Genomic DNA, 18,434 nt, shown 5'->3' with positions numbered 1-18,434 from the left:
CACTAAGGCATAACCACTGTCCTGAAATACGTGGGAAGTATACACATTTTAGGTAGTGTTTTCTTTGGGGGTACCTGGCCCACATTTGTAACAGTGCTGCTGTATGTGCTCCTAGGCAAGTTCTATATACAAGGCAGGGTGCTCACAACCTGCAGCTTCACGTTGGCACTGAGGATGTGCTTTCTCGACCTGTCTGTGTTGCCACAACCTCATGTTCCCATACCACAGGGTCAGCAGGTCGCCCAGGTACAGGTCTCCATCCATTTAGCTCACTGAACTCTTCTTCAGTGCCCTCCAGTAAAGTTTTATAAATTTTTTCATAAAGTATTGCACATCTTTTGTTGGATTTATGCTGAGCTACCTTGAAGCTGTCACTACCTATATAAATGTTATTGTTAATCTTTTGAAACTAAGAGCAGAGTTTTAATCATGGTAAAACCTGATTAGATAAAATTTACCATTTTTACTATTTCCAGGTCCTGTTAAGTGTATTGACATCCTTGTGCAACCAATTTCTAGAACTCCTCCCTACTTCAGTTGCAGAACTGAAACTCAATACCCATTAATCAATAACTCCCCATTGCTCCCTCCCCCAAGCCCTGATAACCCCCCTTCTAGTTTCTGTCCCTATCAATTTGAGTAATGTAAATTCCTCACAAGTGGATTCATGCGGAATCTCACTCATACAGAATAATGTCCTCGAGACATGAAATGGCCCATTCAAATTTGCTTCCTTTTAAGGCTGCATGATAGTCCATTGTATTTACACATTACATTTTCCTGATTCACCTGTTGATAGACACTTGGGTTGCTTCCAGTGTTGTAAATAACGTTGCTATAAAGAGGAGTGTGTAGGTACTTAAGACCCTGTTCTCATTTTTTTGTCGGGGGGAAGGGGAATACCAAGAAGTGGGATTGCTGGATCTCCTTCCCTCTGCAGTTTAGGTGATTGAGGCCACAAAAACAAACTGAGGATGGGTGAACAGGAGAAAAGACACGCACTTTCACCCTGCACCGGGAGCACCAGAGCAAAGTGGTATACCCAAGATCCTAAAGCCACAGACGCTTACACGCCCTGGTTCATAGAGGGAAGGGGGTGTCGCCATAGGCAAGTTTAGTTAATGATTTTTAGGAGACACGAATGGATCCAAAGAACAGACCATAGCCTGGGACAAAGTTCTCCTGGGTTCCGGGTGTTTGACTTTCAGTTTCTTCCGCTTGGAGTTAATCTTCCCATTGCATGAGATTGCCCAGATGGGGCTCAAGACGACTGCATTCCTTCTGGAGGAATTTCCTTTAGTCAGATAAGGGAATTTGAGGGGGAAAAAAAAAAAGATCCTCTCTGTGTTTTGGGAGAGGCAGAGGAGCCAGAATCAGGGTCGGGCTCAGTGGGGAGGGGAAAAGGAGCAGGAAAACGACTTTTGCAGTTCAAAGCACTCACATGTCCAAGTCAGTCTTTCCTTACTGTAACTAATATCCAAGATAATCAACTTATAAAGAGAAAAAAAATGGCTCCCAGTGTTGGAGGTTTCCTTCCACCCATGATCCAACGACTTCATTGCTTTGGGGCCTGTGGCAAGGCAGCGACGTGCTGGAGAGCAGGGCAGAGCACACTGCTCACCTCCTGGCAGGGAAATGGAAAGAAAGAGAGAAGGAAGAGGCCCATCCTGTGGTCCTCTTCAAGGCCTCCCACTTGGTCCACTGTCACCAGGCTCAGTGGATCTGGTGGGAATCAAGAACCAAACACTGAGAACAGCTGTCGCAGAGTGAAATTCATGTGCAGTAAATAAGGAAACCGAGGGAAATCACTTCCGAAACTGTAACTCCCTGAAGCCAAGCAAGGGCAGGCTCTGAGGATGGGATGCAGACTCAGCGGGGGCGGGGGGCGGCAGGGTGGCCTAGCCCGCGCAGGTGCAGTCCACAGCGCGGCCTTCACCCTTCCCGGTTTGGGGAAGGAGACTTCAGCCCTTCCCTGGGTGGAGATTTTGGTGTTACAGTGAAATGAAGTTCGCCTCTTAGACACTGACTCAGACTCCTCAGGGTAGCTTGTGGAACATTCTTTTTGAAAAACAACTTTAAGGAGCTTTATTAGAAAATTACTTGATTTGCAGGACTCAGGCTACCAAGTGGGGCAACAGTCTGCATCCTGCTTTCTGGGGTTGCCCCTCTGCTAACACCACCTCTTAGAGTTTCTAAGAGTGTTAGGGACCTCCAGAGGGACAGGGGACATACTCTTCACGTGGGCCTGCTGGTGCCGGACGGGTAGCTAAGAGCCCGATGAAGCTTGGCGCCTCTGCTTCATGGGCGCTGTCTCCTGTCTTACCTTCAACTTGGGCTCAGGTCCCTGCTCGGCTCTGTGCATGGGCACGTCAGTCATTTAAGGAGTGTTCATCCGAAGCCAAAGGCACCGAGATAAGAGTAAAGGAGGCATTTTCAGGATTTGCAGGAACATCCAACTGCCAGCTTGTACAACGTCCTGTTCCAGACCTGCTGGAGTGGCACCTGGAAGTCCTCAGTCAGCGCCCTGCACCTTCCAGAAAAACGGAGCCCCCCAGGCAGAAGATCGTTCCATCGAGAGATCGCCGCCACCGCCCCCCCCCCCCACTCCGCCCCCGCAGGTAGAAGCAATCACCTCACCAGAAACGAATTGCCCCTCTTCCAGGATCACAGGTCTGAGAGACAAACTTTTAGAGATATATGCTGAAATGGTTTTGGAGGAAGTGAGTGTCTGGGACTGCTTTAAAAGAACCCAGTGAGGGGGTGGCAGACACCTGTCATCCCAGCGGCTCGGGAGGCTGAGGCAGGAGGATGCGAGTTTGAAGTCAGCCTCAGCAACCGAGTGAGGCCCCAAGCAACTCAGCAAGACCCTGTCTCTAATAAAATATAAATAAGGGGTAGGAATGTGGCTCAGTGGTTATGAGCCCCTGGGTTCAATCCCTGATACAAGAAAAGAAGAAAGGATGTGGCTTTTGTGGCTCTGGTTTGGTCTTGGTGCTGGGGAGAGCTGGAGGCTGGGCTGCAGATGGGGAACCGGGAAGTCTCACACTCAGGTTCTCTGGGTCTCCTTCCTCCCCAGAGGACTCTCCACACCCCAGGCAAGATGGTGCTCCTTGGCTCAGTAGAATGTATTTTGACTTATTTTACCTATATAGAGTAAAACTTCCCATTCTTCTGGTTATACAGGATGTGGAATTACACTGGTTGTTTTTCATATATGCACGTAGGAAAGTAATGTCCGATTCATTCTTCTCTTTCCTATTCCCATTTCTCCTCTCTTCCCTTCATTCCTCTTTGTCTAAACCAAAGTACTTCTATTCTTCCCTATCTCCTCCCTTATTGTGAGTTAGCATCTTCATATCAGAGAAAACATTCAGCCTTTGGTTTTGGGGGATTGGCTTATTTCACTTAGCATGATATTCTCCAGTTCTTTCCATTTACCAGCACATGCCATAATTTCATTCTTCTTTATGACTGAGTCACATCCCCAGCCCTTTATAATTTTTATTTTGAGACAAGGTCTCCCTAAGTTGCTTAGGATCTCACTAAGTTGCAGAGGCTGACCTTGAACTTGCAAACCCCCTGCTTCAACCTCCTGAGTAACTGGGATTACCACCATGCCTGGCTACAATTCACATTTTAAAGAAAAGTTAGGGAACAGTGCTGTGTGCCTATAGTCCCAGCTTCTCTGGAGGTTAAGGCAGGAAGACGGCTTGAGTCCAGGAGTTGGAGACCAGCCTGGACAATGTAGTGAGACCCCATCTTAAAAACAGACAACCATCATTTTTTTTTCAGAAACTAATTCTGAAAGCTCATGTATTTAATTTCAGAGAATTCAGAGAATAATATGGTAACTATTTTCAGTTCTATGACTTAGGAACATTTTTATCAATGTAGTATGTGTGTCTGTGTGCTTAGATGTGCATATACACATCTGAGCACACATATATGTATAGATAGATACATAACAACTGATGCTATTATTAGACAATTGCCATTTGACCCAGTTATCCCACTCATCCGTTTATACCCAGAGGACTTAAAATCAGCATACTACAGTGACACAGCCATATCAATGTTTGTAGCAGCTCAATTCACAATAGCTAAACTATGGAGCCAATTATGGAGCTATGGTACTAAAAAATAAGTAAAATGTGAATCGTGTGTAGGAAAGCACACAGCTGTGAAAGTTTCAACCCAATGAATTAACCCTATGAGACCATGCCCTGGTAACCACCACCCCGGTCGTTCTGCCTCATCTCCCACCATGTTCTCTATCAGTCACCGTCCTCTCCTTCCCTGGTAACTCTATTGTATTTTCTCACACCATAGATTAGTTTTGCCTAGTTTTGTACTTAACAGAGATGGAATTGTGGCATAAATGCTTTATTATCTACCTTTTACCTATTATGTGTATAAGACTCATTGATGTTGAGGTGTGAGGCTATTTTTTTTTCTGAGTATTATTTCATTTGATGAATACACCTGCTATGGCTTCAACAAGTGTCTCCCAAAAGTGCAAGTACTAAGTCTTGTCCCCAGCTCTTGGTGCTATTAGAAGATCATGAAACTTTTAAGAGACAGAGCCTAGTGGGATGTCTTGTCAATAGGACACACCTTCAAAGGGGCTATTGGGACCAAGTCCCATATCTTTCTTTGGCACTCAGCTATGAGATGAATGGGTTTCTTCCCCCACACACTCCTGCCATTATGTGTCACCACAGTCAAGAACTGAAACTGTAAGAGAGGTCCACTTTATGCTTTAAACATAACCCTTGATGCCCTGCCACTCCAACTTATTTCTAAAATGAACATGTTTCTTTCTCTTCCTCTTTCTGGGCTCCTCCCTAAACTCTCCCTCTCCCTAATCTCAGGGGAAAGAGGATTACCTCTCTTCCCCATCCTAGGCAGAGCTATCTGTCACTGAGTACACACCCACCATAGGAACAAAGTAATCCAGACTTTGGGGATGGTACCAGAAGATCTCAGAAATGACTTTTCCAAATTAACAAGTGAATTACAACTCCAACAGAGAACACGTGGGATGTAGCCTTTGGGTCACCTCTTTAAAAACCCCCTGTTCCTGCTGATGGGCAGAATCACAGCCTCTGGGACAGGAATCCCCTATGTTTCACTAGCAAAGCAATAAAACTTTTCTCAAAACCATGTCCTTATTATTGGATTGGAATCAGGGAAAAGGACTGAGCTTTCGGCAGCAAAACCTCCAGAATTGGGAACCAAAATAAACTTTCCTTTTTATAAGTTTCTTGCTCAGGTATTTTGTTATAGTAACTGTTAGGAAAAATTAAAAAATGCAAAAATGCATCACCAGATGTTAGGGGTTGCTGGCTCAGTTGTGGCTCCCCGGTAGCTCCCAGAAAAAACGGTCTGCAGATACGAGATCTCACGCAAAACACTTTATTTATGGGGACGGATAAGGTCCGCTGGGGTGGAAAAAAGAAAAAAAGAAGAAGGAAATGGCTATGGCTTCTCCCAGATATTGGAATTTCCCGGTCTGGGAGGAACCAATCACGGTGGAGAATTCTTGCAGACTGACTGATAGACCTATAACATGTTAGGACGCAATGTAGGAGGCAGGAAGATGACGCCAGCGTAAGCCAGAAATTCCTGTAATGTAAGAGGCGGGCAAAACGCAGACCTACGGGTGATGGGGAGGCTGGAAATTCCTGTATTGGAAGAGGCAGGCAGAGCGCAAATTGACAGGTGGTGGGGAGGCGGAAAATTCCTGTAACGGGAGAGAAGGGTGGCTTTATACCTTACAGTAACGAAAAGCTAATAACACTATGATGTGTTTATCCATTCTTCTGTTGAGGCATATTGGGGTGGTTTCCAGTGTAGGGCTATATTATGCTTGAGACATTAGATATCCCCCAAAAGCTCATCTGTGAGACAAAGCAAGAATTTTCAGGGGGGAAATGATTAGATTATGAAAGATTTAACTCTAGACAGGTAGGGTATGACTGGAGGAAGTAGAGCACTAAGGGTGTGACTTTAGGGTTTATATTTTGTCCTTGATAAGCAGAGCTCTCACTCTCTCTGCTTCCTGGTTACCATGTCTGAGCTGCTTTCCTCTGCCATGCCCTTCTGCCATGATGTTCTGCCTTCCCTTGGGCCCAGAGCCTTGGAATCAACCTATCATGGACTGAACCTCTGAAACAATGAGCCCCAAATAAACTTTCCATCCTCTAATCCTTCCGTCAGGTTTTTTGGTCACAGCAATGTGATGCTGACTAAAATAGACTACAATGACTTGTATCTCTGTGAACATTTTTGTATGTGTCTTTTCTCTTTTCTTTTTGGTGAGGGCGGAAGCAGTTACCAGGGATTGAACCTAGAGGCACTCAACCACTGAGCCACATCCCCAGCCATTTTTGTATTTTATTTAGAGACAGGGACTCATTGAGTTGCTTAGTGCCTCTTTTTTGCTGAAGCTCGTTTTGAACTCCTGATCCTCCTACCTCAGCCTCCCAAGCCACTGGAATTACAGGGATGCACCATCATGTCCAGTTTGTATGTGTCTTTTGATTTATAAATATATGCATTTATTTTGGGTAAGTTCTTAGTAGTAGTATTGCTGGGCATAGGGTATATGTGTGTTAGTTTTAGTAGAAAATGCCAGTTTTCCAAAATGGCTTTATCAATTGACATTCTTCATAAGTTTATTCAAATTCTGTTGTGTCATCCTTGTCAACACTTGATATTGTCAGTCTCTTTCATTTCAGTTATTCTGATGGGGGTATTGTAGTAGTATATTGTTGACTTATTTGCATTTCTGACAATTAGTAAAGTTATACAACTTTTCATATATTCATTGGCTATCTAGATCTCCTCTTTTGTGAGGTGCCCATACAAGTGTTTTGCTCATTTTCTATTGTCTGGATCTTTCTAATTGATTTGTAGGAGTTCTTTATGTTTTCTGGATAAAAATTTGTTGTCATATATACGAACTGCAAATATCCTTCCATTCTGGGAGTTAGCTGCCTTTTCAGTGTTCCAGTGGTGTCTTGTTGAACGGAATTCTTAATCTTAATAGTCCAATTTACAGTTATTATTTTTTCTATTGCAGAAACATTCACCTACTCCAAAGTCACAAACACTTTCTGTTTTCCTTGTAAACACATTATTACTTAATGTTTCATATTTAGGTCTGTAAACCATGTAAAATAGATTTTTGTGCATATTGTGAGGTAGGGGTCAAGGTATACTTTTTCATGTGAATATTCAGAGGATTCAGCAACAGATATTGAAACACTATCCCTTTCCTATTACTCTACTGTGTCCTTTCTGTCAGGGATCAGGTGACTCCATTGAATACCAAATCACCTTAATTATCATATCTTATTCTTTTTTAAATACACTTATTTTATGTATTTATTTTTATGTGGTGCTGAGGATTGAATCCAGTGCCTCACACATGCTAGGCAAGTGCTCTAACACTGAGCTACGACCCCTGCCCCCATAGCTTATTCTTGAAATCTGGTATAGTGGATCCCCTATCTGTGGTTTTTATTTTTATTTTATTGATTCATTTATTAATTTTCAGTCTTAGGGATTGAACCACTGAGCTGTATCCCCAGCTCTTTTTATTTTATTTTGAGATAAGGTTTTCCTAAATCGAGCAGGCTGGCCTCAAACTTGTGATCTTCCTGACTCAGGCTCTTGAGTTCCTGGGATTATAGACATGTGCCACCACTCCCTGCTATTTTAATTTTTTTTTCTGTGATGTTGGGGGTCAAACCCAGGACTTTAGATATGATAGGCAAGCACTCTACCATTAAGCTACCTCCCCAACTCTGCATGTCCTACTTTCTAATCCATATTATGACTTTTTTTCCCTCATCTTATTGCACCAACTGGAACTTCCCTTATGCTATTGAAAGGAAATGATGAACATCAGTGATTCTTGAGCCTGATCTCAAAAGGAGAAGGTTTTTTAATATTTGTTTATTAAGTACCTTTACTGTATGGGTTTTTTTTTTTGGGGGGGGGAATTAATTCATAATCTTTAAAATGTTTAACATTACATTTTATCAATTTTTGCATTCTGTAATTTTGTTGTAGCCACAACTGATCAGATTAAGGGAGTTTCCTTCCACTCTTAGTTCCTGAAAGTTTTTATCGCTTGTGAATATTGGCAAATTTTATCAAAGAGTTTTCTGCCTCTGTTGATGTGGCCATGGTTTTCTTTATTTGTTCTGTTAGCGTGGTGAATTATAGTGCTTTCTTTTCTAACATTTGACCAATCTTACATTCCTGAAACAAACCCAAATTGGTGACAACAAATGTTCTTTTTCTATATCTCTGGATTTGGCTGGCTCATATTTCATATAGGAGACTTGCATCTCTGTTCATGAATAAAATCACCCTCAACTTTTCCTTCTTGAAATTTCTTTGTCGAGTTTTGTTCTCAAGATTAAGCTGACCTTGTTAAAGAGGTTGAGCAATGTTTCCTCTTTTTCATTCTCTGGAAGAGTTTGTATAAGCTCTTATTTTCTTTCTTCAATGTTTGTAAGAATTCACTGAAGAAGCCTTCTGGGTCTAGAGTTATTTGCTTTGTCCCACTGGGATCTCATTGTTATTTTAATTGGCAATGCTTATTTATGAGTGAGGTTGGGTAATTTCTTACAAGTTAAAAACAGTTACTTGAAGTTCTCCTTCTATGGACAAATGAGTCATGCCCCTGAGAGTATTTCTAGTGGACAGACAAATGAGTCATATCCCCGTGAATATTTTTAATGGAATCTTGCTCTCTGATAGTAAATATTTAAGTATTCAGCTGTTAAAGAAACTAGCCCCCGTCATATTATGCATTGAAATTTCCCAAGATTTTTGTTGCTCCTTTAAGAATTTTTTTTCACATCAAAGAATTTAAAATTTTAAATAAAAATTTTAATTGTTCCATGTTCAAATCAGTTCTTTTTCCTTTTATAGATACACCAGTATTTATTAGAGTTGTAATAAATGCTATAGCCAACTTTGTTGCTTATTTTCTTTAATGAACAATTTATATAGTGCTTATCATGTTCTGTAAGCTATGCTAGAAGCTATGTGACTATTAACACACTTAATCCTGAAATAGACTGATATGATAAGGAAGGCTCCAGGGACTCAGAAGAAATCAAAACCTGTGAAACTCCTTTGGGCCATAATGGCTCCTAAGTGAAATCTGCTCCACCCCTGTAAAATTCTATTTTGTCCTAACGCATCCTTTTCCTCTTTTAAAAGCTTTTCTCTGCCAGAGATTTTCGAAAATGGAATTTTTTGAAACAATTAGATTTCTTCATCATTATTTGAATAAAACTTCTTTTCTTACCAATTTGACTATGAATGTTTCTGAAGCAGAGAGTGTTGACTCTTGTTGCCCAGTAACAGTTTTGGTAAGCTCTTCCAGGAGCAAAATCCTGCCCTGGAAAGCTCAGGTCAGCTATGATCTCTGAGGAGAGGACTCAGCACTCAGATGCTTTATCAACTAGTCAAACCTACAGTTGAAACAATGGGAACAACTATCCTGAGATATTTAAAACCTGGGAGATTTGTCCTTTTCCTTCCTGCTTCAACTTTGACTACCTAAAAATTGCTTAAATGGTGAGGAAAATGAAGTTATTAAAAATGGCAAATGAGTTGTTACAGGCTAGGGCCGTCTGTGAAACTGAGGCAGTGTGAAGGCCACCCCTTCACCCCAGGTTCTTGGGATCAGGTTAGAAAAATTTCAGACAGATCACTCAGATTTACGGGATTGCATTTGTTTGTTTGTTTCCTGGTACTGGGGATTGAATTCAAGGGCACTTACCCTCTGAGCCACATTCCAGGACCCACACCTTTTTATTTTTTATTTATTTTTTAAGGCAGGGACTCACTAAATTGCTGAGGCTGGCTTTGAACTGGTGATCTCCTGCCTCAGTCTCTCGAGTCACTGGGATTATAGTCTTGTGCCATCAAGCCCAACTCAGGAATGAGTTAGTAGCAGGGGGCACTCTCAATGAAGAAGTGGATCCTATCACATCTCTCTTGCCCTCCAGTTTTTCGGGTAGTTCCAGAAAGTTTCCAGAGTTCCATCCAAGTCCACCTCTTGACTTTTGACTGGACCAGCATAGGAACTGCATGGACCACTTCCAAGAGAGGATGGTGTGGTGTTCATGGAGTAGGAGTTTTTAAGGAAATTGAGTCCCCTTGTCTTGTTTCAATCTCCTTTCCCCTTGATGGATTTGTTATCAAGTTTCCCTATTTTTGCCTCAATTGCCTGCTCTCTTCATCAGTTTATTACCCTTCGAATACCCCTGTCAAGCTTTCTTTGATGTTTGGCTATTAGAGTGATGGAGGTTGTAACGTAGTTTGGGAAATGAAGGCCCAGGTCACATGATATGTTGTGACATGAATTTGGAATAATATTTTTTTCTTAAATGGCTGTAACTATGGCTGGAGGAGGTTTTAACCTACCAACCCTCATCTACCAGGTACTTATCTATCAGATAAGGCTCCCTTTGGCTTTTTTTTTTTTTTAATAATGTATTTTTTTTATTGTAAACAAATGGGATACAAGTTGTTTCTCTGTACATGGCGTAAAGGCATACCATTTGTGTAATCATAAATTTACATACAGTAATGTTGTTTGATTCATTCTGTTATTTTTTCCCTTCCCCCCACCACTCCCACCCCTCTTTTCCCTCTATACAGTCCTTCCTTCCTCCATACTTGCCCCATCCCTAACCATAACTCTAACCCTAACACTAACCCTACCCTCCCCCCATTATATGTTATCATCCACTTATTAGCGATATCATTCGTCCTTTGGCTTTTTGAGATTGGCTTATCTCACTTAGCATGATATTCTCCAATTTCATCCATTTGCCTGCAAATGCCATAATTTTATCATTCCTTATGGCTGAGTAATATTCCATTGTATATATATACCACAGTTTCTTTATCCATTCATCAATTGAAGGACATCTAGGTTGGTTCCACAGTCTGGCTATTGTGAATTGAGCAGCTATGAACATTGATGTGGCGGTATCTCTATAGTATGCTGATTTTACGTCCTTTGGGTATAGGCCAAGGAGTGGGATAGCTGGGTCAAATGGTGGTTCCATTCCAAGTTTTTGAAGGAATCTCCACACTGCTTTCCAGAGTGGCTGCACTAATTTGCAGCCCCACTAGCAATGTATGAGTGTACCTTTCTCCCCACACCCTCACCAACACCTGTTGTTGCTTGTATTCTTACATCGCCATTCTAATTGGGGTGAGATGGAATCTTAGGGTGGTTTTGATTTGCATTTCTCTTATTACTAGAAATGGTGAACAATTTTCCATATGTTTGTTGATTGCTTGTAGATCTTCTTCTGTGAAGTGTCTATTCATTTCCTTAGCCCATTTGTCAACTGGATTATTTGTATTCTTAGAGTTTTTTGAGTTCTTTATAGATTCTGGAGATTAGCACTCTATCTGAAGTATGATTGGCAAAGATATTCTCCCACTCTGTAGGCTCTTTCTTCGCTTTGCTGATAGTTTCCTTTGCTGAGAGAAAGCTATTTAGTTTGAATCTATCCCAGTTATTGATTCTTGCTTTTATTTCTTGTGCTATGGGAGTCCTGTTGAGGAAGTCTGGTCCTAAGCCAACATGTTGAAGATCTGGACCTACTTTTTCTTCTATAATTTGCAGGGTCTCTGGTCTGATTCTGAGGTCCTTAATCCATTTTGAGTTTAGTTTCGTGCATGGTGAGAGATATGGGTTTAGTTTCATTCTGTTGCATATGGATTTCCAGTTCTCCCAGCACCATTTGTTGAAGAGGCTGTCTTTTCTCCATTGCATATGTTTGGCACCTTTGTCTAGTATGAGAAAATTGTATTTATTTGGGTTTGTGTCCGTGTCCTCTATTCTGTACCATTGATCTACCTTTCTATTTTGGTACCAATACCATGCCGTTTTTGTTACTATTGCTTTGTAGTAGAGTTGAAGATCTGGTATTGCAATACCCCCTGTTTCACTCTTCCTGCTAAGGATTGCTTTAGCTATTCTTGGTTTCTTATTCTTCCAGATGAATTTCATAATTGCTTGCTCTATTTCTGTAAGGAACGTCATTGGGATTTTAATTGGAATTGCATTGAATTTGTATAGCACTTTAGGTACTATGGCCATTTTGACAATATTAATTCTTTCTATCCAAGAACATGGAAGATCTTTCCATCTTCTAAGGTGTTCTTTAATTTCTTTCTTTAGTGTACTGCAGTTCTCATTGTAGAGGTCTTTCACCTCTTTTGTGAGATTCATTCCCAAGTATTTTATTTTTTTTTGATGCTATTGTGAATGGGATAGTTTTCCTAATTTCTCTTTCTGAAGATTCATCACTTATGTATAAAAATGCATTGGATTCATGAGCACTGATCTTGTAACCTGCTACCTTACTGAATTCACTTATGAGTTCTAAGAGTTTTCTGGTGGAATTTCCAGGTTCCTCTAAATATATAATCATGTCATCAGCGAACAGGGATAGTTTGAGTTCTTCTTTTCCAATTCATATCCCTTTAATTTCTTTGGTTTGTCTAATTGCTCTGGCTAGAGTCTCAAGAACGATGTTGAATGGAAGTGGTGAAAGAGGGCATCCCTGCCTTGTTCCAGTTTTTAGGGAGAATGCTTTCAGTTTTTCACCATTTAGAATGATATTAGCCATGGGCTTAGCATAAATGGCCTTTACAATGTTAAGGAATGTTCCCACTATCCCTATTTTTTCTAGTGTTTTGAGCATGAAGGGGTGCTGTATTTTATCAAATGCTTTTTCTGCATCTATTAAAATAATCATGTGATTCTTGACTTTAAGTCTATTGATATGGTGAATGACATTTATTGATTTCCAGATGTTGAACCAACCTTGCATCCCTGGGATGAAACCCACTTGATCATGGTGCACTATCTTTTTAACATGTTTTTGTATGCGATTTGCTAAAATTTTGTTGAGAATTTTTGCGTCGATGTTCATTAAGGATATTGGTCTGAAATTTTCTTTCCTTGATGAGTCTCTGTCTGGTTTAGGTATCAGTGTGATATTGGCTTCATAGAATGAGTTTGGGAGGGTTCCCTCCTCTTCTATTTTATGGAATACTTTGAGAAGTATTGGAATGAGCTCTTCTTTAAAGGTTTTGTAGAACTTGGCTGAGAACCCATCTGGTCCCGGACTTTTCTTTGTTGGTAGGTTTTTGATGACTTCTTCTATTTCAGTACTTGAAATTGGTCTATTTAAATTGTGTATGTCCTCCTCATTCAGTTTAGGCAATTCGTATGTCTCTAGAAACCTGTTGATGCCTTCAAAATTTTCTATTTTGTTGGAGTATAGATTTTCAAAATAGCTTCTAATTATGTTTTGTATTTCAATCCTGCCTGTTGTGATATTTCCTTGTTCATTACGAATTTTAGTGATTTGGGTTTTCTCTCGTCTTCTCTTTGTTAGTGTGGCTAAAGGTTTATCAATTTTGTTTATTTTTTCGAAGAACCAACTATTTATTTTGTCAATTTTTTGTATTGTTTCTTTTGTTTCAATTTCATTGATTTCAGCTCTGAGTTTAACTATTTCCTGTCTTCTACTACTTTTGGTGCTGGTCTGTTCTTCTTTTTCTAGGGCTTTGAGCTATAGTGTTAGGTCGTTTATTTGTTGAGTTTTACTTCTTTTATTAAATGCGCTCCATGAAATAAATTTCCCTGTAAGTACTGCTTTCATAGTGTCCCAGAGATTTTGATATGATGTTTCTTTGTTCTCATTTACCTCTAAGAATTTTTTAATTTCCTTCCTAATATCTTCTGTTATCCATTCATCATATAATAGCATATTGTTTAATCTCCAGATGTTGGAATAGTTTCTGTGTTTTACTCTTTCATTTATTTCTAACTTCAATCCATTATGATCTGATAGAATACAAGGCAGTGTTTCTATCTTCTTGTATTTGCTAACATTAGCTTTGTGGCATAATATATGGTCTATTTTAGAGAAGGATCCATGTGCTGCTGAGAAGAAAGTGTATTCACTCTTGGTTGGATGGTATATTCTATAAATGTCCGTTAAGTCTAAATTATTGATTGTGTTATTGAGATCTATGGTTTCTTTGTTCAATTTTTGTCTGGAAGATCTGTCCAGTGGTGAGAGAGGCGTGTTAAAATCACCTAGTATTATTGTGTTATGGTCTATTTGGTTTCTGAAATTGAGAAGGATTTGTTTGACATACGTGAATGAGCCACTGTTTGGGGCATGATGTTTATGATTGTTATATCTTGCTGATTTATGCTTCCCTTAAGCAGTATGAAATGACCTTCTTTATCCCTTCTGACTAACTTTGGCTCAAAGTCCACATTATCGGAAATGAGGATGGATACTCCAGCTTTTTTGCTGAGTCCATGTGCATGGTATGTTTTCCCACATCCTTTCACCTTCAGTCTGTGGGTATCTTTTTCTATGAGGTGAGTCTCTTGTAGGCAACATATTGTTGGATCCTTCTTTTTAATCCAATCTGCCAGTCTATGTCTTTTGATTGATGAATTCAGGCCATTAACATTCAGGGTTATTATTGAGATATGATTTGGTTTCCTGGTGATATGGTTCATTTTTAAATTTTATTTATTTATTTATTTGACACAACTTGGTTCCCCTTTATTTGACAATTCCTTTAGGATAATTCCTCCCTTTGCTGATTTGCTTCTTTGTTTTTCATCTTTTCCTCATGGAATATTTTGCTGAGAATGTTCTGTAATGCTGGCTTTCTTTTTGTAAATTCTTTTAGCTTTTGTTTATCTTGGAAGGATTTTATTTCATCGTCAAATTTGAAGGTAAGTTTTGCTGGGTATAAGATTCTTGGTTGGCATCCATTTTCTTTCAGGGCTTGAAAAATGTTGTTCCAGGCCCTTCTAACTTTTAGGGTCTGGATTGAAAAATCTGCTGATACCCGTATTGGTTTCCCCCTGAATGTAATTTGGTTCTTTTCTCTCACAGCCTTTAAAATTCTGTCTTTATTTTGTATGTTAGGTATTTTCATTATAATGTGCCTTGGTGTGGGTCTGTTGTAATTTTGTGTATTTGGAGTCCTATAAGCCTCTTGAACTTGATTTTCCATTTCATTCTTCAGATTTGGGAAATTTTCTGATATTATTTCATTGAATAGATTGTTCATTCCTTTGGTTTGTTTCTCTAGGCCTTCCTCAATCCCAATAATTCTTAAATTTGGCCTTTTCATGATATCCCATAGTTCTTGTAGATTCTGTTCATGATTTCTTACCATCTTCTCTGTTTGTTCAACTTTGTTTCCAAAGTTAAATATTTTGTCTTCAATGTCTGAGGTTCTGTCTTCCAGGGGTTCTATCCTACTGGATATGCTTTCTATGGAGTTCTTAATTTGGCTTCTTGATTCCTTCATTTCAAGGATTTCTGTTTGATTTTTTTTCAATATCTCTAACTCTTTATTGAAATGATCTTTTGCTTCCTGTATTTGCTCTTTTAACTGTCGATTGGTGCGATCATTCAATGCCTGCATTTGCTCTTTCATCTCATCATTCAGTGCATGCATTTGCTCTTTCATCTCATCGTTTGCTTCTCTGATCATTTTAATTATGTACATTCTGAACTCCTTTTCTGTCATTTCTTCTGCCATGCTGTCATTGGGTTTTATTGATGTAACATCTAGATTTGTTTGTGGCATTTTCTTTCCTTGTTTTCTCATAATATTCAGGTATCAGTGGACTGCTGAGATATTGCAGATTTCCTCTATTGACTTACAATATCCTTGAAGATTTCTATATATATCCCCTCTTAGCCTTCAGTAGGCTGAAGTCTTGGAGGAAGTTGATAATGTGGTGCGCCACAAAGAAGCTGCCTCTCTAGGAGTGGTGGCCTTCAGGTGGGGTATATTCCCTGCTAGTGGGCAGAGGTGCCTCCACTTGTTGACCAATGGTCGTCTAAAGGGGAACTAGGCTGCGGGCTGAGGCAAGGCCTGCTTGGGCCTGTGTCTTTGGTTTTACTGTCCTTGTGGGGAAACCTCACCCGCCAGGGAAGACTCACCTGGTGGGGAGGTCTCGCTGGTCAGTTCCCTCCTAGAGGTTCCCCTCAATTTACAGCTACCGCCTGGGCTGGGCTGCCTTCCTCTGCAAAGTTCCCAGGGGCCTGGCCCTACCTCCTGGGCCTGGGAGCCTCACCCTTTGCAGATGAATCTCCTTAGGCTGCCCCTCCTCAGAGAATCTACCCGCAGGCCTGGAACCTTTGCTCCGTCCTAAGCGTGTCTCTGTGTGGCTCTTCCACCAAGAATCCTCCTAGATCCTGGGACCCTGTTCTGCACCTAATCGCCTGGCTATGCGGCCCCTCCTCTGAGCAGCCACCTGGGGGCCCGTACAATCGCTCTGCGTCCCAGAGACCCGCCACATGCCTCTTCCTCCAGACAGCCACCCAGTATTCCAGTGCGGTCACTAGGAGTCCGAGAAACTCACTGCGTGCCTCCTCCCACCAACCGCCTGTAGCCCGGGGCAATCAATCACTCCGAGTTGAAGTGACCCTCCCTGTTCCTCCTCTTCCTCCAGGTAACCCCCCGGGCGTTCAGGAGCGGTCGCTCTGAGTGGCTCTGAATCCACGTGACCCTCTGCACGCCTCCTCTGGGCAGCCGCCTGGAGCTCTAATGCAGTCAGTGCGAGTCCAAACGACCCACCGCGCTCCTCCTCCTCCTCCTCCTCTGGGCAGGTTCTGGTGTTCAGAAGTGGTCTGAGTCCAAACAGCTTCTCCTCTGGCAACCGCCTGTAGCTCTGGTGTAGTCACTCCAAATCCAAGCGGCCACACTCCTCCTCCTCCTCCTCAGGGCAGGAGTGTTCAGAAGTGGTCACTCTGAGTCCAAACAGCTCTCCTCGCCGCTCCTCCCCTGGGCAGCCGCCAGAGCCCCAGTGGTTGCTCTGAGTCCCAGTGCTGTGCTGAGTGGCCTCCTCTACGATGCTCCCAGTTGTCCGAGTTCACTGCTCCAGCGGGGGGAGGGGCGTCTCGCCGGCAGCTCTACTTCACAAAGTTCCCTGTGTTCTGGGACTACCGCCCCATCCGGGACGCCTCCCCAATGGGAGAGACTCACCCGGATGCTTTGAGTTGGTCCCAAGTCTCTCAATATCTCCTCTTTTGACTCCTGAGTCCTGGAGCAACATGAAATGCAGCCACCCTCTAGGTCGCCATCTTGAAACCCGCCCACTCTCCTCTTTTTTGACCTGTGGCGAGGTAAAACATCACAATAGGGAGTACTTGGTAAAGATGCTCACCTCACGACAGTGAAAAAGCAGAGAGAGGGTCCCAAAATCCCCTTCGAAGGCTTGTACTCTAATGATCTAGTAACCTTCTACTGGGCCCCCACCTCCTAAAGGTTCTACCACCTCACAACAGCACCAGAGGCTGCGGCCAAGCCTTCAGCCTCCCTTTGGCTTTTAGTTGCCTTTCATTGTCCTTCCCTGCTCACCCATTCATGGCTGACTAGCTACCTACCTGGGTCATGTTGGAAGTCCCATCAGGGTGCATAATGAGGATTTTATCTACATTGATTGAGGCTTGGAACCATGAGTGGATCATTTTTCTGTGCCAGCTTTCTGCTCTTTGGCTTGAATAGCCATAAAACTTAAGAAGAACTTAAGTGAAACAACTTGCTCAAAGCTCAAGTGTTCAGTCCTCGATCTGCATGGGGAGGGAGTGGGTAACAAAGTGAGATGTGGGCTGGCTGTGAAATAAAATCTATGAAAGTAGTATATTAAGAAATAAATACAGAGATCCAAGATGGCGGACTAGAGGGAGGCTGCATTCCTTGTTGCTTGGTAACTCTGTAACTCCAGTTTCAAGCAGAGGATATCTGTTTCTTGGTGAGGCAGTTTTTGCTGCTTATCGATCCCCTGCTGTTTACTCCATTTGTCTGCTGTGATCACCTGCAGTCTGCCAGCATATGGACACCTTTTTTGAGTGCAGATTGCTCACTGTCAGGCACCTATCATCCGCCATTTGCCTGCCTCTCGCCTGTCCATCGCCTGCCTTACACCTATCCATCACCCAACGCATGAGGTTCACCTCATGATCGTTCGACAACAGTCAGCAAACTGATCGCTGACCACCAGTGGAGCACCAGCTGCCTGCTCTTGCCTGGAAATTCACTGTTACAGTATCTGCAGGTTTGATTACATGTGGCTGCTGCCATTTTGAGACAATAGCCAGGCCCCGTAGGACCCCTGGCTGGACTGACTGAGCCCATCTCCAGGATCCCTCAGCCCGACCGCTCACTCCCTGCCTCTGGGGCCCTCACATTGACTGACTGCTCCCTGCCGCTAGGACCCCCAGACCAACTGACTGCGCCCTATCACCGAGACCCAAGACTGACTGATTGCAACTGGCCTCCAGGATCCCACAACCACACCAAACACACCCAACCTCCAGGACCCC

The sequence above is a fragment of the Sciurus vulgaris genome (assembly GCF_902686455.1).
Source record: "Sciurus vulgaris genome assembly, chromosome: 8".
NCBI classification, from domain to species: domain Eukaryota; kingdom Metazoa; phylum Chordata; class Mammalia; order Rodentia; family Sciuridae; genus Sciurus; species Sciurus vulgaris.
This window is presented reverse-complemented; position numbering follows the sequence as displayed.